Below are 22,993 nucleotides of genomic sequence, written 5' to 3'. Positions count from 1 at the left end.
AGGGGCTATATACAGTAGAGGGGCTGTATACAGTAGAGGGGCTGTATACAGTAGAGCGGTTCTATACAGTAGAGAGGCTACATACAGTAGAGAGGCTATAGAGAGGCTGTATACAGTAGAGGGGCTCTATACAGTAGAGGGGCTCTATACAGTAGAGAGGCTACATACAGTAGAGAGGCTGTATACAGTAGAGATGCTGTATACAGTAGAGATGCTGTATACAGTAGAGAGGCTATATACAGTAGAGATGCTGTATACAGTAGAGAGGCTATAGACAGTAGAGAGGCTGTATACAGTAGAGAGGCTATATACAGTAGAGACTATAGACAGTAGAGAGGCTATAGAGAGGCTATATACAGTAGAGAGGCTCTATACAATAGAGAGGCTATATACAGTAGAGAGGCTATATACAGTAGAGAGGCTATATACAATAGAGAGGCTATATACAGTAGAGAGGCTACATACAGTAGAGAGGTTCTATACAGTAGAGGGGCTCTATACAGTAGAGGGGCTCTATACAGTAGAGAGGCTACATACAGTAGAGAGGTTCTATACAGTAGAGAGGCTACATACAGGCACCGGTTAGGCGGGCTAATGAGGTAGTATGTACATGAATGTATAGTTAAAGTGACTATGCATATATGATAAACAGAGAGTAGCAGCAGTGTAAAGAGTGTGGGGGGGGACACAATGCAAATAGTCTGGGTAGCCATTTGGTTACCTGTTCAGGAGGCTTATGGCTTGGGGGTAGAAGCTGTTGAGAAGCCTCTTGGACCTAGACTTGGACCTCTTGGACCGCTTGCCATGCGGCAGTAGAGAGAACAGTCTATGACTGGGGTGGCTGGGGTCTGTGTGCGTGTGTGTGTGTGTGTGTGTGTGTGTGTGTGTGTACGACCCTCCTATGGACGGTGGTCTCAGAGTAACTATCACTGTGTGTGTGTGTGTGTGTGTGTGTGTGTGTGTGTGTGTGTGTGTGTGTGTGTGTACGACCCTCCTATGGACGGTGGTCTCAGAGCCGTGTAACTATCACTGTGTGTGTGTGTGTGTGTGTGTACGACCCTCCTATGGACGGTGGTCTCAGAGTAACTATCACTGTGTGTGTGTGTGTGTGTGTGTGTGTACGACCCTCCTATGGACGGTGGTCTCAGAGCCGTGTAACTGTGTGTGTGTGTGTGTGTGTGTGTGTGTGTCTGTGTGTGTGTGTACGACCCTCCTATGGACGGTGGTCTCAGAGCCGTGTAACTGTGTGTGTGTGTGTGTGTGTGTGTGTGTGTACGACCCTCCTATGGACGGTGGTCTCACTCCGGACTGTCTCCTCTCGGTGTCTGTGGACTTAAGCTTTAATATGTGTGTGTGTGTGTGTGTGTGTGTGTGTGTGTGTGTGTGTGTGTCTGTGGACTTAAGCTTTAATATGTGTGTGTGTGTGTGTGTGTGTGTGTGTGTGTGTGTGTGTGTGTGTGTCTGTGGACTTAAGCTTTAATATGTGTGTGTGTGTGTCTGTGGACTTAAGCTTTAATATGTGTGTGTGTGTGTGTGTGTGTCTGTGGACTTAAGCTTTAATATGTGTGTGTGTGTGTGTGTGTCTGTGTCTGTGGACTTAAGCTTTAATGTGTGTGTGTGTGTGTGTGTGTGTCTGTGGACTTAAGCTTTAATATGTGTGTCCCTCCAGGTGGTGAGATGACATTAGTTCAGGAGTTGTCCTCCAAGCCGGCCCAGAAGCTGTCACGATACGGTTGGTATGGCAACATCAGGCTGACCATGTTCCGTATCCCGGACGACACCGTCGTCGCCCGCTGGCTGTTCACTGTAACCAGGGGCAACGGTTTCAACTGTGGAACACACAACGTCAGCATGTAAGTCTACGTCACCATGTCAGTCTATGACACCATGTCAGTCTATGACACCATGTCAGTCTATGACACCATGTCAGTCTATGATACCATGTCAGTCTATGACACCATGTCAGTCTATGATACCATGTCAGTCTATGACACCATGTCAGTCTATGATACCATGTCAGTCTATGATACCATGTCAGTCTATGACACCATGTCAGTCTATGATACCATGTCAGTCTATGACACCATGTCAGTCTATGACACCATGTCAGTCTATGACACCATGTCAGTCTACGTCACCATGTCAGTCTATGACACCATGTCAGTCTATGATACCATGTCAGTCTATGACACCATGTCAGTCTATGATACCATGTCAGTCTATGACACCATGTCAGTCTATGACACCATGTCAGTCTATGATACCATGTCAGTCTATGATACCATGTCAGTCTATGACACCATGTCAGTCTATGATACCATGTCAGTCTATGACACCATGTCAGTCTATGACACCATGTCAGTCTATGACACCATGTCAGTCTATGACACCATGTCAGTCTATGACACCATGTCAGTCTATGATCTCTAGATCTGTGTCTCTCTCTCTCTCTCTCTGGGGGCAACACATGACAGCCTGTCTCTACCGGCAATAACATGTTTCTACTCAGTGTTCTCTATCTAACCCTCCCTCCCTCCCTCCCTCCCTCCCATCCCTCACCCCCTCACCATCACTCACCATGTCACTCTACTCACCATCACTCACTCACTCACTCAGCCTGTCTCACTCACTGTTTCAGTGTTCTATCTACACCCTCACTCACTCACTCACTCACCTCACCATCACTCACTCACTCACTCACTCACCACTCACCCTCACCACTCCTCACTCCCACCACTCACTCACCACCACCCTCCCTCCTCCTCCCTCCTCCTCCCTCTCCCCCTCCCTCCTCCTCTCTCCACCCCTCCCTCCTCTCTCCCTCCTCTCCTCCTCCTCCTCTCTCTCCTCCTCCTCAGGTACTTGCGTTGGGGAGCTCCTCCAGTCATTGACCCAGTAGGACGGCTGTTTCCTAACAACACTGTGACATCACCAGTCCTCTCGCTCAACCTGCCCATGACATCATCACAAAGCAACACAACCTTTAACCTCTCTAACCCCGCCCCCGGAGACTGGTACCTGGCGGCTCACCTGCCCCGAGACGATGGACGCATCGAACACAAGGTGAGGAGTTTTTATAGTGTGTTCTGTGTGTGTGTGTATTGCGTGTGTGTTTATAATGTGTGTGTGTGTGTGTGTTCTGTGTGTAATGTGTGTGTGTGTTTATAATGTGTGTTTGTGTGTGTGTGTGTATTGTGTGTGTGTGTTTATAATGTGTGTGTGTTTATAATGTGTGTGTGTGTTTATAATGTGTGTGTGTTTATAATGTGTGTATTGTGTGTGTGTGTTTATAATGTGTGTGTGTTTATAATGTGTGTGTGTGTATTGTGTGTGTGTTTATAATGTGTTATGTGTATGTGTGTGTGTGTTTATAATGTGTGTGTGTGTTTATAATGTGTGTGTGTGTGTGTTTATAATGTGTGTGTGTGTGTGTTTATAATGTGTGTGTGTGTGTGTGTGTGTGTGTGTTTATAATGTGTGTGTGTGTGTGTGTTTATAATGTGTGTGTGTGTGTGTGTTTATAATGTGTGTGTGTGTGTGTGTGTGTGTGTGTTTATAATGTGTGTGTGTGTGTGTTTATAATGTGTGTGTGTGTTTATAATGTGTGTGTGTTTATAATGTGTGTGTGTTTATAATGTGTGTGTGTGTGTGTTTATAATGTGTGTGTGTGTGTGTGTTTATAATGTGTGTGTGTGTTTATAATGTGTGTGTGTGTGTGTTTATAATGTGTGTGTGTGTGTGTTTATAATGTGTGTGTGTGTGTAGGGATTCCCGTCCTGCTCTTACCTCTTCCAGCCCCAGCTGTCAGTCAGGAGAGCAGTGGACACACCCATCCTCCAGGCCACGCCCCTAACCCAGAGCGCCTCCCCCGACAGACCTGCACGACTCAGGTAAGGACCGTTACGCTAACCCTAACCCCTGACCTTAACCCCTGACCCTGTCACAACTGAAAGGAGATGAAAAGGTCATAGAACCAAGCCAATCAAACTGAAGCTGCTTTTGTCTTATTGGTTGAGAATTCTTAACTCACCCCGTGCCGTCTGCTGCATTACGTCATGGTTTCACCTCCTCTCAGCCTCTCCTCCTCTCTTATTGGTTGAGAATTCCTCTCCTCCTCTCTTATTGGTTGAGAATTCCTCTCCTCCTCTCTTATTGGTTGAGAATTCCTCTCCTCCTCTCTTATTGGTTGAGAATTCTTAACTCACCCCGTGCCGTCTGCTGCATTACGTCATGGTTTCACCTCCTCTCAGCCTCTCCTCCTCTCTTATTGGTTGAGAATTCTTAACTCACCCCGTGCCGTCTGCTGCATTACGTCATGGTTTCACCAGTGATTAGCTTCTAATCTTTTGATTTCTATATTTGTCTGGTTATTGTAACAGCATGGATATAGATACAATGCAGCCAACAGGACACTGCAATGAGCTAACCAAGCTAATGGACATTTTCAGTTCAAAGTGGTCAGAGAGACGTCTAGGTTCACTTCTAAAATTACATTTATTGTCTGCCAAACCATGCACATAAACCATGACAAACTATGATGCCAATATTTAATTATATAGCTCCCGTTGGGCTAATGTCTCTTCTGTCAACCTTGATCCCAGTTCCCGCAGGACTGACAGCTGTGTTGACATGACAACTGGCTCAGAATTCAGAACCTTTTCATTGGATCATGTGACAAAAGTATTTGTTTTGATTGGCTGTTGCATATACAGTGCCTTGCGAAAGTATTCGGCCCCCTTGAACTTTGCGACCTTTTGCCACATGCCCAATTTTTCAGTTTTTGATTTGTTAAAAAAGTTTGAAATATCCAATAAATGTCGTTCCACTTCATGATTGTGTCCCACTTGTTGTTGATTCTTCACAAAAAAATACAGTTTTATATCTTTATGTTTGAAGCCTGAAATGTGGCAAAAGGTCGCAAAGTTCAAGGGGTTCGAATACTTTCGCAAGGCACTGTAGTTGGAACGTTTCGATGCACCCGAGATGCAGTTGAGTTGCAGGGGGATGTTTCTCAAGAAGCAACTCGGCTGCTTGGGCCTGAAGTTGTGTGAAAGTTGCTTGGGCCTGAAGTTGTGTGGAAGTTGCTTGGACCTGAAGTTGCTTGGACCTGAAGTTGTGTGAAAGTTGCTTGGACCTGAAGTTGCTTGGACCTGAAGTTGTGTGGAAGTTGCTTGGACCTGAAGTTGCTTGGACCTGAAGTTGTGTGGAAGTTGCTTGGACCTGAAGTTGCTTGGAAGTTGCTTGGACCTGAAGCTGCTTGGACCTGAAGTTGTGTGGAAGTTGTGTGGAAGTTGCTTGGACCTGAAGTTGTGTGGAAGTTGCTTGGACCTGAAGTTGCTTGGACCTGAAGTTGTGTGGAAGTTGCTTGGACCTGAAGTTGTGTGAAAGTTGCTTGGACCTGAAGTTGTGTGAAAGTTGCTTGGTCCTGAAGTTGCTTGGTCCTGAAGTTGCTTGGACCTGAAGCTGCTTGGACCTGAAGTTGTGTGGAAGTTGCTTGGCACTGAAGCTGCTTGGACCTGAAGTTGCTTGGACCTGAAGTTGCTTGGACCTGAAGTTGTGTGGAAGTTGCTTGGACCTGAAGTTGCTTGGAACTGAAGCTGCTTGGACCTGAAGTTGTGTGGAAGTTGCTTGGACCTGAAGTTGCTTGGACCTGAAGTTGCTTGGACCTGAAGTTGTGTGGAAGTGGCTTGGACCTGAAGTTGCTTGGACCTGAAGTTGCTTGGACCTGAAGTTGTGTGGAAGTTGCTTGGACCTGAAGTTGCTTGGACCTGAAGTTGTGTGGACCTGAAGTTGCTTGGACCTGAAGTTGCTTGAACCTGAAGTTGTGTGGAAGTTGCTTGGACCTGAAGTTGCTTGGACCTGAAGTTGTGTGGAAGTTGCTTGGACCTGAAGTTGCTTGGACCTGAAGTTGTGTGGAAGTTGCTTGGACCTGAAGTTGCTTGGACCTGAAGTTGTGTGGAAGTTGCTTGGTCCTGAAGTTGTGTGGAATTTGCTTGGACCTGAAGTTGCTTGGACCTGAAGTTGCTTGGTCCTGAAGTTGTGTGGAAGTTGCTTGGCCCTGAAGTTGTGTGAAAGTTGCTTGGACCTGAAGTTGCTTGGACCTGAAGCTGCTTGGACCTGAAGTTGTGTGGAAGTTGCTTGGACCTGAAGTTGCTTGGACCTGAAGCTGCTTGGACCTGAAGTTGTGTGGAAGTTGCTTGGACCTGAAGTTGCTTGGACCTGAAGTTGTGTGGAAGTTGCTTGGACCTGAAGTTGCTTGGACCTGAAGTTGTGTGGAAGTTGCTTGGTCCTGAAGTTGCTTGGACCTGAAGTTGTGTGGAAGTTGCTTGGACCTGAAGTTGCTTGGACCTGAAGTTGTGTGGAAGTTGCTTGGACCTGAAGTTGCTTGGACCTGAAGTTGTGCGGAAGTTGCTTGGACCTGAAGTTGTGTGGACCTGAAGCTGCTTGGACCTGAAGTTGCTTGGCTCTGAAGTTGTGTGGAATTTGCTTGATGTAACTCCAGCTTTAGAGAGCAATGAGGAAGAGATTTGAGATTTGATTTGAACAGTCAGCATCATGATAAAAACCAGTCACACCTGAAAGTCTGTCTACTATAACAATACCCTCTGTCTCTCTCTCTCTGACTGTCTACTTCGGTCTAACAACCCAACTAGCACATTCGGTCCCTTGGAAGTTGTGGGAACGTGTGTTTTTGGTTTTCGCATAAGCCATAAGTTTCCTGACTGGTAAAACTGAATGTTTTTTAAACGTTCTGAGAACAGAAGTTAACCTACCTGAACCTGTACCTGAACGTACATTTTTAGCACAGAGGTTCTTTGAACATTTTACTCTGTTTCCCTGAAAGGTTTCCTGGGAATATTTTAGAAATATTTGAATGTTATTCCACTAAATAACTCAATAATAAGCATAACATTCACAACATTTGGAATGTTTTCTTAAGGCTATAGCCAGGTGATGTAAAATGGAAAAAGGTTATTTGGAGGTTTTTGAATCATTTCCTTAACTTTCAAGTAAATGTTTCACTAAGACTTTTAGTAACACTGCTAGCTTATTTTGGGTTAACTGTTTTGAGCTCCAAGCACAGAAAAAGTCGTACATTGATTTGCTTTGGCATTAATCAACAAAACATTTTGGTTTATTTTTTAATTGTGACATGGAGTCAGCGAGATTCGAACCTATGAGCTTGTGTTCTCTATCCCTGGAATTAGTCCACTGGGCCACCAGGATGTTTATGCATACAAAGCTGTTCATTTTGGTCTATTCAAACAGACCACATTTCAAAGGAAACGAGCACCATGAACATCAGGTGTAGCCAATTAGTGGGCTTGGCAACACACCTGAACACACTTAACTAGAGGATAGAGAGAGTTTTGTTAATGCTGAGAACGGAATGTAGATGTCTTGAAATAACTTTCTTAGAACATGACTAAAAAGAACCATGAGAAAACCTGCAGAAAACATGCTGAAGTACTGAAATTACCACTGAAGAACGTTGCTTCTTAACATTCTCTGAACGTTCTGGGAACATGACTAAAAAGAACCATGAGAAAACCTGCAGAAAACATGCTGAAGTACTGAAATTACCACTGAAGAACGTTGCTTCTTAACATTCTCTGAACGTTCTGGGAACATGACTAAATAGAACCATGAGAAAACCTGCAGAAAACATGCTGAAGTACTGAAATTACCACTGAAGAACGTTGCTTCTTAACATTCTCTGAACGTTCTGGGAACATGACTAAATAGAACCATGAGAAAACCTGCAGAAAACATGCTGAAGGACTGAAATTACCACTGAAGAACGTTGCTTCTTAACATTCTCTGAACGTTCTGGGAACATGACTAAATAGAACTATGAGAAAACCTGCACAAAAAGTGATGCTGAAGGACTGAAATTACCACAGTAGAACGTTGTTTTTTAGTGTTCTCTGAACTATTCCCCATGTCAAATCAGTTGGAGAACATTCCTAATACACATTAGATGCTAGCTGGGCTCTCTTCCTCCCTCTCTCTCCTCTTCCTCCCTCTCTCTCCTCTTCCTCCCTCTCTCTCCTCTTCCTCCCTCTCTCCCTTTCACACACAGCTATTGTGCTCGCTCTTCCTCCCTCTCTCTCCTCTTCCTCCCTCTCTCTCCTCTTCCTCCCTCTCTCCTCTTCCTCCCTCTCTCCCTTTCACACACAGCTATTGTGCTCGCTCTTCCTCCCTCTCTCTCCTCTTCCTCCCTCTCTCTCCGAGGCTCATTAGAGTAATTAGTACATTACACCTCATGCTGAAACTGAACTGCAGATGTGAGAGTGTGTGTGTTAGGGTTTAATACCGGTGTGTTAGGGTTTAATACCGGTGTGTGTGTGTGTTAGGGTTTAATACCGGTGTGTGTGTGTGTGTTAGGGTTTAATACCGGTGTGTGTGTTAGGGTTTAATACCGGTGTGTGTGTGTTAGGGTTTAATACCGGTGTGTGTGTGTGTGTTAGGGTTTAATACCGGTGTGTGTGTTAGGGTTTAATACCGGTGTGTGTGTGTGTTAGGGTTTAATACCGGTGTGTGTGTGTTAGGGTTTAATACCGGTGTGTGTGTGTGTTAGGGTTTAATACCGGTGTGTGTGTGTTAGGGTTTAATACCGGTGTGTGTGTGTTAGGGTTTAATACCGGTGTGTTAGGGTTTAATACCGGTGTGTGTGTGTGTTAGGGTTTAATACCGGTGTGTGTGTGTTGGGGTTTAATACCGGTGTGTGTGTGTGTTAGGGTTTAATACCGTGTGTGTGTTAGGGTTTAATACCGTGTGTGTGTTAGGGTTTAATACCGGTGTGTGTGTTAGGGTTTAATACCGGTGTGTGTGTGTGTTAGGGTTTAATACCGGTGTGTGTGTGTTAGGGTTTAATACCGGTGTGTGTGTGTTTAGGGTTTAATACCGGTGTGTGTGTGTGTAGGGTTTAATACCGGTGTGTGTGTGTGTGTGTGTGTGTTAGGGTTTAATACCGGTGTGTGTGTGTGTTAGGGTTTAATACCGGTGTGTGTGTGTTAGGGTTTAATACCGGTGTGTGTGTGTTAGGGTTTAATACCGGTGTGTGTGTGTGTTAGGGTTTAATACCGGTGTGTGTGTGTTGTTTAGGGTTTAATACCGGTGTGTGTGTTAGGGTTTAATACCGGTGTGTGTGTGTTAGGGTTTAATACCGGTGTGTGTGTGTTAGGGTGTGTACCGGTGTGTGTGTGTTAGGGTTTAATACCGGTGTGTGTGTGTTAGGGTTTAATACCGGTGTGTGTGTGTGTTAGGGTTTAATACCGGTGTGTGTGTTAGGGTTTAATACCGTGTGTGTGTTAGGGTTTAATACCGGTGTGTGTGTGTTAGGGTTTAATACCGGTGTGTGTGTGTGTTAGGGTTTAATACCGGTGTGTGTGTGTGTGTTAGGGTTTAATACCGTGTGTGTGTTAGTTTAGGGTTAATACCGGTGTGTGTGTGTGTGTTAGGGTTTAATACCGGTGTGTGTGTGTGTTAGGGTTTAATACCGGTGTGTGTGTGTTAGGGTTTAATACCGGTGTGTGTGTGTGTTAGGGTTTAATACCGGTGTGTGTGTGTTAGGGTTTAATACCGGTGTGTGTGTGTGTTAGGGTTTAATACCGGTGTGTGTGTTAGGGTTTAATACCGGTGTGTGTGTGTTAGGGTTTAATACCGGTGTGTGTGTGTGTTAGGGTTTAATACCGGTGTGTGTGTGTGTGTTAGGGTTTAATACCGGTGTGTGTGTGTGTTAGGGTTTAATACCGGTGTGTGTGTTGTTAGGGTTTAATACCGGTGTGTGTGTGTGTTAGGGTTTAATACCGGTGTGTGTGTGTGTTAGGGTTTAATACCGGTGTGTGTGTGTTAGGGTTTAATACCGGTGTGTGTGTGTTAGGGTTTAATACCGGTGTGTGTGTGTTAGGGTTTAATACCGGTGTGTTAGGGTTTAATACCGGTGTGTGTGTGTTAGGGTTTAATACCGGTGTGTGTGTGTTAGGGTTTAATACCGGTGTGTGTGTGTTAGGGTTTAATACCGGTGTGTGTGTGTGTGTGTTAGGGTTTAATACCGGTGTGTGTGTGTTAGGGTTTAATACCGGTGTGTGTGTGTGTGTGTTTGTTAGGGTTTAATACCGGTGTGTGTGTGTTAGGGTTTAATACCGGTGTGTGTGTGTTAGGGTTTAATACCGGTGTGTGTGTGTGTTAGGGTTTAATACCGGTGTGTGTGTGTGGTTTAATACCGGTTTGTGTTAGGGTTTAATACCGGTGTGTGTGTGTGTGTGTTAGGGTTTAATACCGGTGTGTGTGTGTTAGGGTTTAATACCGGTGTGTGTGTGTGTGTTAGGGTTTAATACCGGTGTGAGAGTGTGTGTGTGTTAGGTTTAATACCGGTGTGTGTGTGTGTGTTTTAATACCGGTGTGTGTGTGTGTGTTAGGGTTTAATACCGGTGTGTGTGTGTTAGGGTTTAATACCGGTGTGTGTGTGTGTAGGGTTTAATACCGGTGTGTGTGTGTTTAGGGTTTAATACCGGTGTGTGTGTTGTTAGGGTTTAATACCGGTGTGTGTGTGTGTTAGGGTTTAATACCGGTGTGTGTGTGTGTGTTAGGGTTTAATACCGGTGTGTGTGTGTGTGTTAGGGTTTAATACCGGTGTGTTAGGGTTTAATACCGGTGTGTGTGTGTTAGGGTTTAATACCGGTGTGTGTGTGTTAGGGTTTAATACCGGTGTGTGTGTGTGTGTTAGGGTTTAATACCGGTGTGTGTGTGTGTTAGGGTTTAATACCGGTGTGTGTGTGTGTTAGGGTTTAATACCGGTGTGTGTGTGTGTGTGTGTGTGTGTTAGGGTTTAATACCGGTGTGTGTGTGTGTTGTTGTGTTAGGGTTTAATACCGGTGTGTGTGTGTTAGGGTTTAATACCGTGTGTGTGTGTGTGTGTGTGTGTGTTAGGGTTAATACCGGTGTGTGTGTGTTAGGGTTTAATACCGGTGTGTGTGTTAGGGTTTAATACCGTGTGTGTGTTAGGGTTTAATACCGGTGTGTGTGTGTGTTAGGGTTTAATACCGGTGTGTGTGTGTGTTTAGGGTTTAATACCGGTGTGTGTAGTTTTTAATACCGTGTGTGTGTGTTAGGGTTTAATACCGGTGTGTGTGTGTGTTAGGGTTTAATACCGGTGTGTGTGTGTTTAATACCGTGTGTGTGTGTTAGGGTTTAATACCGGTGTGTGTGTGTGTTGTGTTAGGGTTTAATACCGGTGTGTGTGTGTTGTTAGGGTTTAATACCGGTGTGTGTGTGTGTTAGGGTTTAATACCGGTGTGTGTGTGTTAGGGTTTAATACCGGTGTGTGTGTGTTAGGGTTTAATACCGGTGTGTGTTAGGGTTTAATACCGGTGTGTGTGTGTGTGTTTAGGGTTTAATACCGGTGTGTGTGTGTTAGGGTTTAATACCGGTGTGTGTGTGTGTGTTTTTAATACCGGTGTTTAATGGTGTGTTAGGGTTTAATACCGGTGTGTGTGTGTGTAGGGTTTAATACCGTGTGTGTGTTTAATACCGTGTGTGTGTGTTGTTAGGGTTTAATACCGGTGTGTGTGTTAGGGTTTAATACCGGTGTGTGTGTGTTGTGTTTGTTAGGGTTTAATACCGGTGTGTGTGTGTTAGGGTTTAATACCGGTGTGTGTGTGTGTTAGGGTTTAATACCGGTGTGTGTGTGTGTGTGTGTTAGGGTTTAATACCGGTGTGTGTGTGTTAGGGTTTAATACCGGTGTGTGTTTAATACCGTGTGTGTGTGTTAGGGTTTAATACCGGTGTGTGTGTGTGTGTGTTAGGGTTTAATACCGGTGTGTGTGTGTGTTAGGGTTTAATACCGGTGTGTGTGTGTTAGGGTTTAATACCGTGTGTGTGTGTGTGTTAGGGTTTAATACCGGTGTGTGTGTGTTAGGGTTTAATACCGGTGTGTGTGTGTGTGTGTTGTTAGGGTTTAATACCGGTGTGTTAGGGTTTAATACCGGTGTGTGTGTGTGTTAGTAGTTTAATACCGGTGTGTGTGTGTGTTAGGGTTTAATACCGGTGTGTGTGTGTTAGTTTAGGGTTTAATACCGGTGTGTGTTTAATACCGTGTGTGTGTGTTGTGGGTTTAATACCGGTGTGTGTGTGTGTGTTAGGGTTTAATACCGGTGTGTGTGTGTGTTAGGGTTTAATACCGGTGTGTGTGTGTGTTAGGGTTTAATACCGGTGTGTGTGTGTGTTAGGGTTTAATACCGGTGTGTGTGTGTTAGGGTTTAATACCGGTGTGAGAGTGTGTGTGTGTTAGGGTTTAATACCGGTGTGTGTGTGTGTGTGTGTGTGTGTGTTAGGGTTTAATACCGGTGTGTGTGTGTGTTAGGGTTTAATACCGGTGTGTGTGTGTGTGTGTTAGGGTTTAATACCGGTGTGTTAGGGTTTAATACCGGGGTGTGTGTGTTAGGGTTTAATACCGGGGTGTGTGTATTAGGGTTTAATACCGGTGTGTGTGTGTGTGTGTTAGGGTTTAATACCGGTGTGTGTGTGTGTTGGGTTTAATACCGGTGTGTGTGTGTGTGTGTGTGGGGTTTAATACCGGTGTGTGTGTGTTAGGGTTTAATACCGGTGTGTGTGTGTGTTAGGGTTTAATACCGGTGTGAGAGTGTGTGTGTGTTAGGGTTTAATACCGGTGTGTGTGTGTGTTAGGGTTTAATACCGGTGTGTGTGTGTTAGGGTTTAATACCGGTGTGTGTGTGTGTTAGGGGTTAATACCGGTGTGTGTGTGTGTTAGGGTTTAATACCGGTGTGTGTGTGTTAGGGTTTAATACCGGTGTGTGTGTGTGTGTGTTAGTGGTTAATACCGGTGTGTGTGTGTTAGGGTTTAATACCGGTGTGTGTTTGTGTGTTAGGGTTTAATACCGGTGTGTGTGTGTGTGTTAGGGTTTAATACCGGGGTGTGTGTGTTAGGGTTTAATACCGGTGTGTGTGTGTGTGTTAGGGTTTAATACCGGGGTGTGTGTGTTAGGGTTTAATACCGGTGTGTGTGTGTGTGTGTGTTAGGGTTTAATACCGGTGTGTGTGTGTGTTAGGGTTTAATACCGGTGTGTGTGTGTGTGTGTGTGTGTGTGTGTTAGGGTTTAATACCGGTGTGTGTGTGTGTTAGGGTTTAATACCGGTGTGTGTGTGTGTGTGTTAGGGTTTAATACCGGTGTGTGTGTGTTTAATACCGGTGTGTGTGTGTGTGTGTGTGTGGGTTTAATACCGGTGTGTGTGTGTGTTTAGGGTTTAATACCGGTGTGTGTGTGTGTGTGTTAGGGTTTAATACCGGTGTGTGTGTGTGTTAGGGTTTAATACCGGTGTGTGTGTGTGTTAGGGTTTAATACCGGCCCAAAAACATAGCTGATATATGGCTGACTTGCTTAAACAAATGTGGTTTCTACTGATAATTGCGATGTACAAACTATGGCATAAGGGGACGACGAGCGGATTAGAGGCCATCCGTAATATCGATGAAGACATTATTGAGCGACGTAAGACGGACCGATATAACTATTTGTTCAGCACTTTTTGAATGTACAGCGACAGAATTCAGGAGAATCGTAGGATAAATAAAGGGGGCAGACAATGTATATATAATATATAATATATATAGATGTATATAATATATATAGATGTATATAATATGTATTATTATAATATATATAGATGTATATAATATATATAGATGTATATAATATATATAGATGTATATAATATATATTATTATAATATATATAGATGTATATAATATATATAGATGTATATAATATGTATTATTATAATATATATAGATGTATATAATATATATAGATGTATATAATATATATAGATGTATATAATATATATAGATGTATATAATATGTATTATTATTATAATATATATAGATGTATATAATATGTATTATTATTATAATATATATAGATGTATATAATATATATAGATGTATATAATATATATAGATGTATATAATATGTATTATTATAATATATATAGATGTATATAATATATATAGATGTATATAATATATATAGATGTATATAATATATATAGATGTATATAATATATATAGATGTATATAATATGTATTATTATAATATATATAGATGTATATAATATATATAGATGTATATAATATATATAGATGTATATAATATATATAGATGTATATAATATGTATTATTATAATATATATAGATGTATATAATATATATAGATGTATATAATATATATAGATGTATATAATATATATAGATGTATATAATATATATAGATGTATATAATATATATAGATGTATATAATATATATAGATGTATATAATATATATAGTATATAGAATATATATAGATATATAATATATATAGATGTATATAATATATAGATGTATATAATATGTATTATTATAATATATATAGATGTATATAATATATATAGATGTATATAATATATATAGATGTATATAATATATATAGATAATATATATAATATATATAGATGTATATAATATATATAGATGTATATAATATGTATTATTATAATATATATAGATGTATATAATATGTATTATTATAATATATATAGATGTATATAATATATATAGATGTATATAATATATATAGATGTATATAATATATATAGATGTATATAATATATATAGATGTATATAATATGTATTATTATAAATATATATAGATGTATATAATATATATAGATGTATATAATATGTATTATTATAATAATATATATATAATATGTATATAATATATATATATATGTATATAATATATATAGATGTATATAATATATATAGATGTATATAATATATATAGATGTATATAATATATATTATTATAATATATATAGATGTATATAATATATATGTATTATTATAATATATATAGATGTATATAATATGTATTATTATAATAATATATATAGATGTATATAATATATATAGATGTATATAATATATATAGATGTATATAATATATATAGATGTATATAATATATATAGATGTATATAATATATATAGATGTATATAATATATATAGATGTATATAATATATATATAATATATATAGATGTATATAATATATATAGATGTATATAATATGTATTATTATTATAATATATATAGATGTATATAATATATATAGATGTATATAATATGTATTATTATTATAATATATATAGATGTATATAATATATATAGATGTATATAATATATATAGATGTATATAATATGTATTATTATAATATATATAGATGTATATAATATATATAGATGTATATAATATATATAGATGTATATAATATATATAGATGTATATAATATATATAGATGTATATAATATATATAGATGTATATAATATATATAGATGTATATAATATGTTATTATTATTATTATAATATTTATTATTATATATATATATATATATATATATAGAGTATAGAGACGTATATAATATGTATAGACGTATATAATATATATAGATGTATATAATATATATAGATGTATATAATATGTATAGATGTATATAATATATATAGATGTATATAATATGTTATTATTATTATTATAATATTTATTATTATATATATATATATATATATATAGAGAGAGAGACGTATATAATATGTATAGACGTATATAATATATATAGATGTATATAATATATATAGATGTATATAATATGTATAGATGTATATAATATATATAGATGTATATAATATGTTATTATTATTATTATAATATTTATTATTATATATATATATATATATATATATATAGAGAGAGACGTATATAATATGTATAGACGTATATAATATGTATTACAAATAACTGTTTGCTTGACAATCACGGTAATTGACCGTTAACCGTTAAATGGCCGTTACTTAACATAAACATAAATGTTTTACTATTTTCTACATTGTAGAATAATAGTGAAGACATCAAAACTATGAAATGACACATATGGAATCATGTAGTGACCAAAAAAGTGTTAAACAAATCAAAATATATTTTAGATTCTTCAAAGTAGCCTTAATGACAGCTTTGCACAACATTGGCATTCTCTCTACCAGCTTCATAAGGAATACTTTTCCAACAGTCTTGAAGGAGTTCCCACATATGCTGAGCACTTGGTGGCTGCTTTTCCTTCACTCTGCGATCCAACTCATCCCAAACCATCTCAATTGGGTTGAGGTCGGGTGATTGTGGAGGCCAGGTCATCTGATGCAGCACTCCATCACTCTCCTTCTTGGTCAAATAGACCTTACACAGCCTGGAGGTGTGTTGGGTCATTGTCCTGTTGAAAAACAAATGATAGCCCCACTAATAGTCCCTCAAACCAGATGAGATGGCGTATCGCTGCAGAATGCTCTAGTAGCCATGTTGGTTAAGTGTGCCTTGAAATGTAAATATATCACTGACCGTGTCACCAGCAAAGCACCATCACACCTCCTCCTCAGTGCTTCACGGTGGGAACCACACACCATCACACCTCCTCCTCCTCAGTGCTTCACGGTGGGAACCACACACCATCACACCTCCTCCTCCTCAGTGCTTCACGGTGGGAACCACACACCATCACACCACCTCCTCCTCAGTGCTTCACGGTGGGAACCGCACACCATCACACCTCCTCCTCCTCAGTGCTTCAGGGTGGGAACCACACACCATCACACCTCCTCCTCCTCAGTGCTTCACGGTGGGAACCGCACACCATCACACCTCCTCCTCCTCAGTGCTTCACGGTGGGAACCGCACACCATCACACCTCCTCCTCCTCAGTGCTTCACGGTGGGAACCACACACCATCACACCTCCTCCTCCTCAGTGCTTCACGGTGGGAACCACACACCATCACACCTCCTCCTCCTCAGTGCTTCACGGTGGGAACCACACACCTCCTCCTCCATGCTTCACGGTGGGAACCACACACCTCCTCCTCCATGCTTCACGGTGGGAACCACACACCTCCTCCTCCATGCTTCACGGTGGGAACCACACATGTGGAGATCATCCGTTCACCTTCTCTGCGTCTCACAAAGACACAGCGGTTGGGACCAAAAATCAAAAAATTGGACTCGGAGCCAAACCTCCTGGCGTTGACAACTTAGAAGGAGGATGGAGTCCTGTCTGTCATCTTCATATACATGCAATGCTTTAGGACCATGTAAATATAATACATTGGAAGGTTGTGTGGGACTATGGTAGAAGAAGGAATCCATCTATCTTTTCAGACTGTTGGAGTAGTTGGTTCGTTAATAGATATCTCTCTCTCTCTCTCTCTCTCTGTCAGGGTGTTTGTTCCAGAGTTCGTGTCGTCTCTCTCGGTGTCTGTGAGTGGCTGTACCTGGGGGGAGGGACTTGTGAACGGAGACTGTTCATTGTCCCTCACGCTGGGCTCCTCCTCCCCCCAGGGGGAGCTTGTGAGGGTGAACTGTTCTCTGATTGGCTGCTCGGCCGTTCTCCTCGCTCCCCCATGGAATACTTGGATACGAGTCACCGTGGATAGTTACCATAGCAACCGAACCACAGCCTTCAGCATCTCAGTCAACTACACAGGTACGCACTACACACACACACACACACACACACACACACACACACACACACACACACATATGTGAGGCGATGCGGTAACAGTGGTTGTACCATGTGTGTGTGTGTGTGTGTGTGTGTGTCAGTGGGTTGTAAGCCTCAGAGCGTGGGTATGTCTGGAGACGATTACATTAACAGGCTCCATGGCAACAGCGGCACGACAACATCACCAGGCAACGGTTCTGTGGTCGCCGAGGCAGGTCGTCATAACAACGTGTCGTCGGAGTGTGTGTGGAGTGTCCCAGTGCTCCGTGAGGAACTAGACGTTCTGTCTGTCCGGTTCACTCCCATTAATGGACCTAATGTAACGGTCACACACACACACCCCACGCTCCTCACCTACCCCCTCAACACACAGTCTACTGGAGGGACCTTGAACCTGGAGATTACACTCAACACTGTGAGTCACACACACACACCCCACACTCCTCACCTACCCCCTCAACACACAGTCTACTGGAGGGACCTTGAACCTGGTATACAGACACACACACACACACACACACACAGACACACACACACACACACACACACACACACACACACACACACACACACACACACACACACACACACACACACGACGAAGTATAATTTTTTTCTGTTAACTGATGTAACGGGTGTGTGTGTGTGTATATGTGTGTGTGTGTGTGTGTGTGTGTGTGTGTGTGTGTATTGTAGACTAATACAACGTTAGGAAACAGCAGTGTGATGGCCTGTCTCTCTTCCTGGGCTCCTGTCCTCGCACTCAACTACTCCCATCCCTGTCACACAGGTAGGACACACACACAGTACCAGTAGGACACACACACACCAGACATACAGTACCAGTAGGACACACACATACCAGACATACAGTACCAGTAGGACACACACACACCAGACATACAGTACCAGTAGGACACACACACACCAGACATACAGTACCAGTAGGACACACACATACCAGACATACAGTACCAGTAGGACACACACACACCAGACATACAGTACCAGTAGGACACACACACACCAGACATACAGTACCAGTAGGACACATACATACCAGACATACAGTACCAGTAGGACACACACACACCAGACATACAGTACCAGTAGGACACATACATACCAGACATACAGTACCAGTAGGACACACACACACCAGACATACAGTACCAGTAGGACACACACACACCAGACATACAGTACCAGTAGGACACACACACACCAGACATACAGTACCAGTAGGACACATACATACCAGACATACAGTACCAGTAGGACACACACACACCAGACATACAGTACCAGTAGGACTAACCCAATTTGTAAGTCGCTCTGGATAAGAGCGTCTGCTAAATGACTTAAATGTAATGTAAATGACACACACACACCAGACATACAGTACCAGTAGGACACATACATACCAGACATACAGTACCAGTAGGACACACACCAGACATTCAGTACCAGTAGGACACACACACACCAGACATACAGTACCAGTAGGACACACACACACCAGACATACAGTACCAGTAGGACACACACACACCAGACATACAGTACCAGTAGGACACACACACACACCAGACATACAGTACCAGTAGGACACACACACACCAGACATACAGTACCAGTAGGACACACACACACCAGACATACAGTACCAGTAGGACACACACACACACCAGACATACAGTACCAGTAGGACACACACACACCAGACATACAGTACCAGTAGGACACACACACACCAGACATACAGTACCAGTAGGACACACACGTATATGTTGTGTGTAGGGTTAGATAGTGTTGTGTGTAGGGTTAGATAGTGTTGTGTGTGTAGGGTTAGATAGTGTTGTGTGTGTAGGGTTAGATAGTGTTGTGTGTGTAGGGTTAGATAGTGTTGTGTGTGTAGGGTTAGATAGTGTTGTGTGTGTAGGGTTAGATAGTGTTGTGTGTGTAGGGTTAGATAGTGTTGTGTGTGTAGGGTTAGATAGTGTTGTGTGTGTAGGGTTAGATAGTGTTGTGTGTAGGGTTAGATAGTGTTGTGTGTGTAGGGTTAGATAGTGTGTGTAGGGTTAGATAGTGTTGTGTGTGTAGGGTTAGATAGTGTTGTGTGTGTAGGGTTAGATAGTGTTGTGTGTGTAGGGTTAGATAGTGTTGTGTGTAGGGTTAGATAGTGTTGTGTGTGTAGGGTTAGATAGTGTGTGTAGGGTTAGATAGTGTTGTGTGTAGGGTTAGATAGTGTTGTGTGTAGGGTTAGATAGTGTTGTGTGTAGGGTTAGATAGTGTTGTGTGTGTAGGGTTAGATAGATAGGGTTAGATAGTGTGTGTAGGGTTAGATAGTGTTGTGTGTGTAGGGTTAGATAGTGTTGTGTGTGTAGGGTTAGATAGTGTTGTGTGTGTAGGGTTAGATAGTGTTGTGTGTGTAGGGTTAGATAGTGTTGTGTGTGTAGGGTTAGATAGTGTTGTGTGTGTAGGGTTAGATAGTGTTGTGTGTGTAGGGTTAGATAGTGTGTGTAGGGTTAGATAGTGTTGTGTGTGTAGGGTTAGATAGTGTTGTGTGTAGGGTTAGATAGTGTGTGTAGGGTTAGATAGTGTTGTGTGTGTAGGGTTAGATAGTGTGTGTAGGGTTAGATAGTGTTGTGTGTAGGGTTAGATAGTGTTGTGTGTGTAGGGTTAGATAGTGTTGTGTGTGTAGGGTTAGATAGTGTTGTGTGTAGGGTTAGATAGTGTTGTGTGTAGGGTTAGATAGTGTTGTGTGTGTAGGGTTAGATAGTGTGTGTGTGTAGGGTTAGATAGTGTTGTGTGTGTAGGGTTAGATAGTGTTGTGTGTGTAGGGTTAGATAGTGATAGTGTGTGTGTAGGGTTAGATAGTGTTGTGTGTGTAGGGTTAGATAGTGTGTGTAGGGTTAGATAGTGTTGTGTGTGTTAGATAGGGTTAGATAGTGTTGTGTGTGTGTAGGGTTAGATAGTGTGTGTAGGGTTAGATAGTGTTGTGTGTGTAGGGTTAGATAGTGTTGTGTGTGTGTAGGTTAGATAGTGTGTGTAGGGTTAGATAGTGTTGTGTGTAGGGTTAGATAGTGTTGTGTGTGTAGGGTTAGATAGTGTTGTGTGTAGGGTTAGATAGTGTTGTGTGTGTAGGGTTAGATAGTGTTGTGTTTTGTGTTTAGGGTTAGATAGTGTTGTGTAGGGTTAGATAGTGTTGTGTGTGTAGGGTTAGATAGTGTTGTGTGTAGGGTTAGATAGTGTTGTGTGTGTAGGGTTAGATAGTGTTTGTGTGATAGTGTAGGGTTAGATAGTGTTGTGTGTGTAGGGTTAGATAGTGTTGTGTGTGTAGGGTTAGATAGTGTTGTGTGTAGGGTTAGATAGTGTTGTGTGTGTAGGGTTAGATAGTGTTGTGTGTAGGGTTAGATAGTGTTGTCTCTATGTAGGGTTAGATAGTGTTGTGTAGGGTAACACCACAGATGTGTAGGGTTAGATAGTGTTGTGTGTGTAGGGTTAGATAGTGTTGTGTGTGTAGGGTTAGATAGTGTTGTGTGTGTAGGGTTAGATAGTGTGTAGGGTTAGATAGTGTGTGTAGGGTTAGATAGTGTTGTGTGTGTAGGGTTAGATAGTGTTGTGTGTAGGGTTAGAGTAGTGTTGTGTGTGTAGGGTTAGATAGTGTTGTGTGTGTAGGGTTAGATAGTGTTGTGTGTGTAGGGTTAGATAGTGTTGTGTGTGTAGGGTTAGATAGTGTCTGTTAATGTGTAGGGTTAGATAGTGTTGTGTGTGTAGGGTTAGATAGTGTTGTGTGTGAGGGTTAGATAGTGTTGTGTGTGTGTGTAGGGTTAGATAGTGTTGTCATAGTGTTGTGTGTAGGGTTAGATAGTGTTGTGTGTGTAGGGTTAGATAGTGTTGTGTGTAGGGTTAGATAGTGTTGTGTGTATCAGTAGGGTTAGATAGTGTTGTGTGTGTAGGGTTAGATAGTGTGTGTAGGGTTAGATAGTGTGTGTAGGGTTAGATAGTGTGTGTAGGGTTAGATAGTGTGTGTAGGGTTAGATAGTGTTGTGTGTGTAGGGTTAGATAGTGTTGTGTGTGTAGGGTTAGATAGTGTTGTGTGTGTAGGGTTAGATAGTGTGTGTAGGGTTAGATAGTGTTGTGTGTGTAGGGTTAGATAGTGTTGTGTGTGTAGGGTTAGATAGTGTTGTGTGTGTAGGGTTAGATAGTGTCGTGTGTGTAGGGTTAGATAGTGTTGTGTGTGTAGGGTTAGATAGTGTGTGTAGGGTTAGATAGTGTTGTGTGTAGGGTTAGATAGTGTTGTGTTGTAGGGTTAGATAGTGTTTAGATAGTGTGTGTGTGTAGGGTTAGATAGTGTTGTGTGTGTAGGGTTAGATAGTGTTGTGTGTGTAGGGTTAGATAGTGTGTGTAGGGTTAGATAGTGTTGTGTGTAGGTGATTAGATAGTGTGTGTAGGGTTAGATAGTGTTGTGTGTGTGGGGTTAGATAGTGTTGTGTGTGTAGGGTTAGATAGTGTTGTGTGTGTAGGGTTAGATAGTGTTGTGTGTGTAGGGTTAGATAGTGTGTGTAGGGTTAGATAGTGTTGTGTGTGTAGGGTTAGATAGTGTTGTGTGTGTAGGGTTAGATAGTGTTGTGTGTGTAGGGTTAGATAGTGTTGTGTGTGTAGGGTTAGATAGTGTGTGTAGGGTTAGATAGTGTTGTGTGTGTAGGGTTAGATAGTGTTGTGTGTGTAGGGTTAGATAGTGTGTGTAGGGTTAGATAGTGTTGTGTGTGTAGGGTTAGATAGTGTTGTGTGTGTAGGGTTAGATAGTGTTGTGTGTGTAGGGTTAGATAGTGTTGTGTGTGTAGGGTTAGATAGTGTTGTGTGTGTAGGGTTAGATAGTGTTGTGTGTCTAGGGTTAGATAGTGTTGTGTGTGTAGGGTTAGATAGTGTTGTGTGTGTAGGGTTTTTAGATAGTGTTGTGTGTGTAGGGTTAGATAGTGTGTGTAGGGTTAGATAGTGTATGTGTGTGTAGGGTTAGATAGTGTGTGCCACCCCTTTGGGTTAGATAGTGTTGTGTGTGTAGGGTTAGATAGTGTTGTGTGTGTAGGGTTAGATAGTGTTGTGTGTAGGGTTAGATAGTGTTGTGTGTGTAGGGTTAGATAGTGTGTGTAGGGTTAGATAGTGTTGTGTGTGTAGGGTTAGATAGTGTGTGTAGGGTTAGATAGTGTTGTGTGTGTAGGGTTAGATAGTGTTGTGTGTGTAGGGTTAGATAGTGTCTGTAGGGTTAGATAGTGTTGTGTGTGTAGGGTTAGATAGTGTTGTGTGTGTAGGGTTAGATAGTGTTGTGTGTGTGGAGGGTTAGATAGTGTTGTGTGTGTAGGGTTAGATAGTG

The 22,993-nt window shown here is 41.5% G+C and overlaps 1 pseudogene; it reads left to right on the top strand.

The window, feature by feature from the left end:
* Nucleotides 1-22,993, top strand: part of LOC115127581 (transmembrane protein 8B-like) — a 39,476-nt pseudogene that overhangs the window by 2,699 nt on the left and 13,784 nt on the right.

The sequence above is a fragment of the Oncorhynchus nerka genome, linkage group LG15 (assembly GCF_034236695.1).
Source record: "Oncorhynchus nerka isolate Pitt River linkage group LG15, Oner_Uvic_2.0, whole genome shotgun sequence".
Classification (NCBI taxonomy): Eukaryota; Metazoa; Chordata; class Actinopteri; order Salmoniformes; family Salmonidae; genus Oncorhynchus; species Oncorhynchus nerka.
This window is presented reverse-complemented; position numbering and strand designations above follow the sequence as displayed.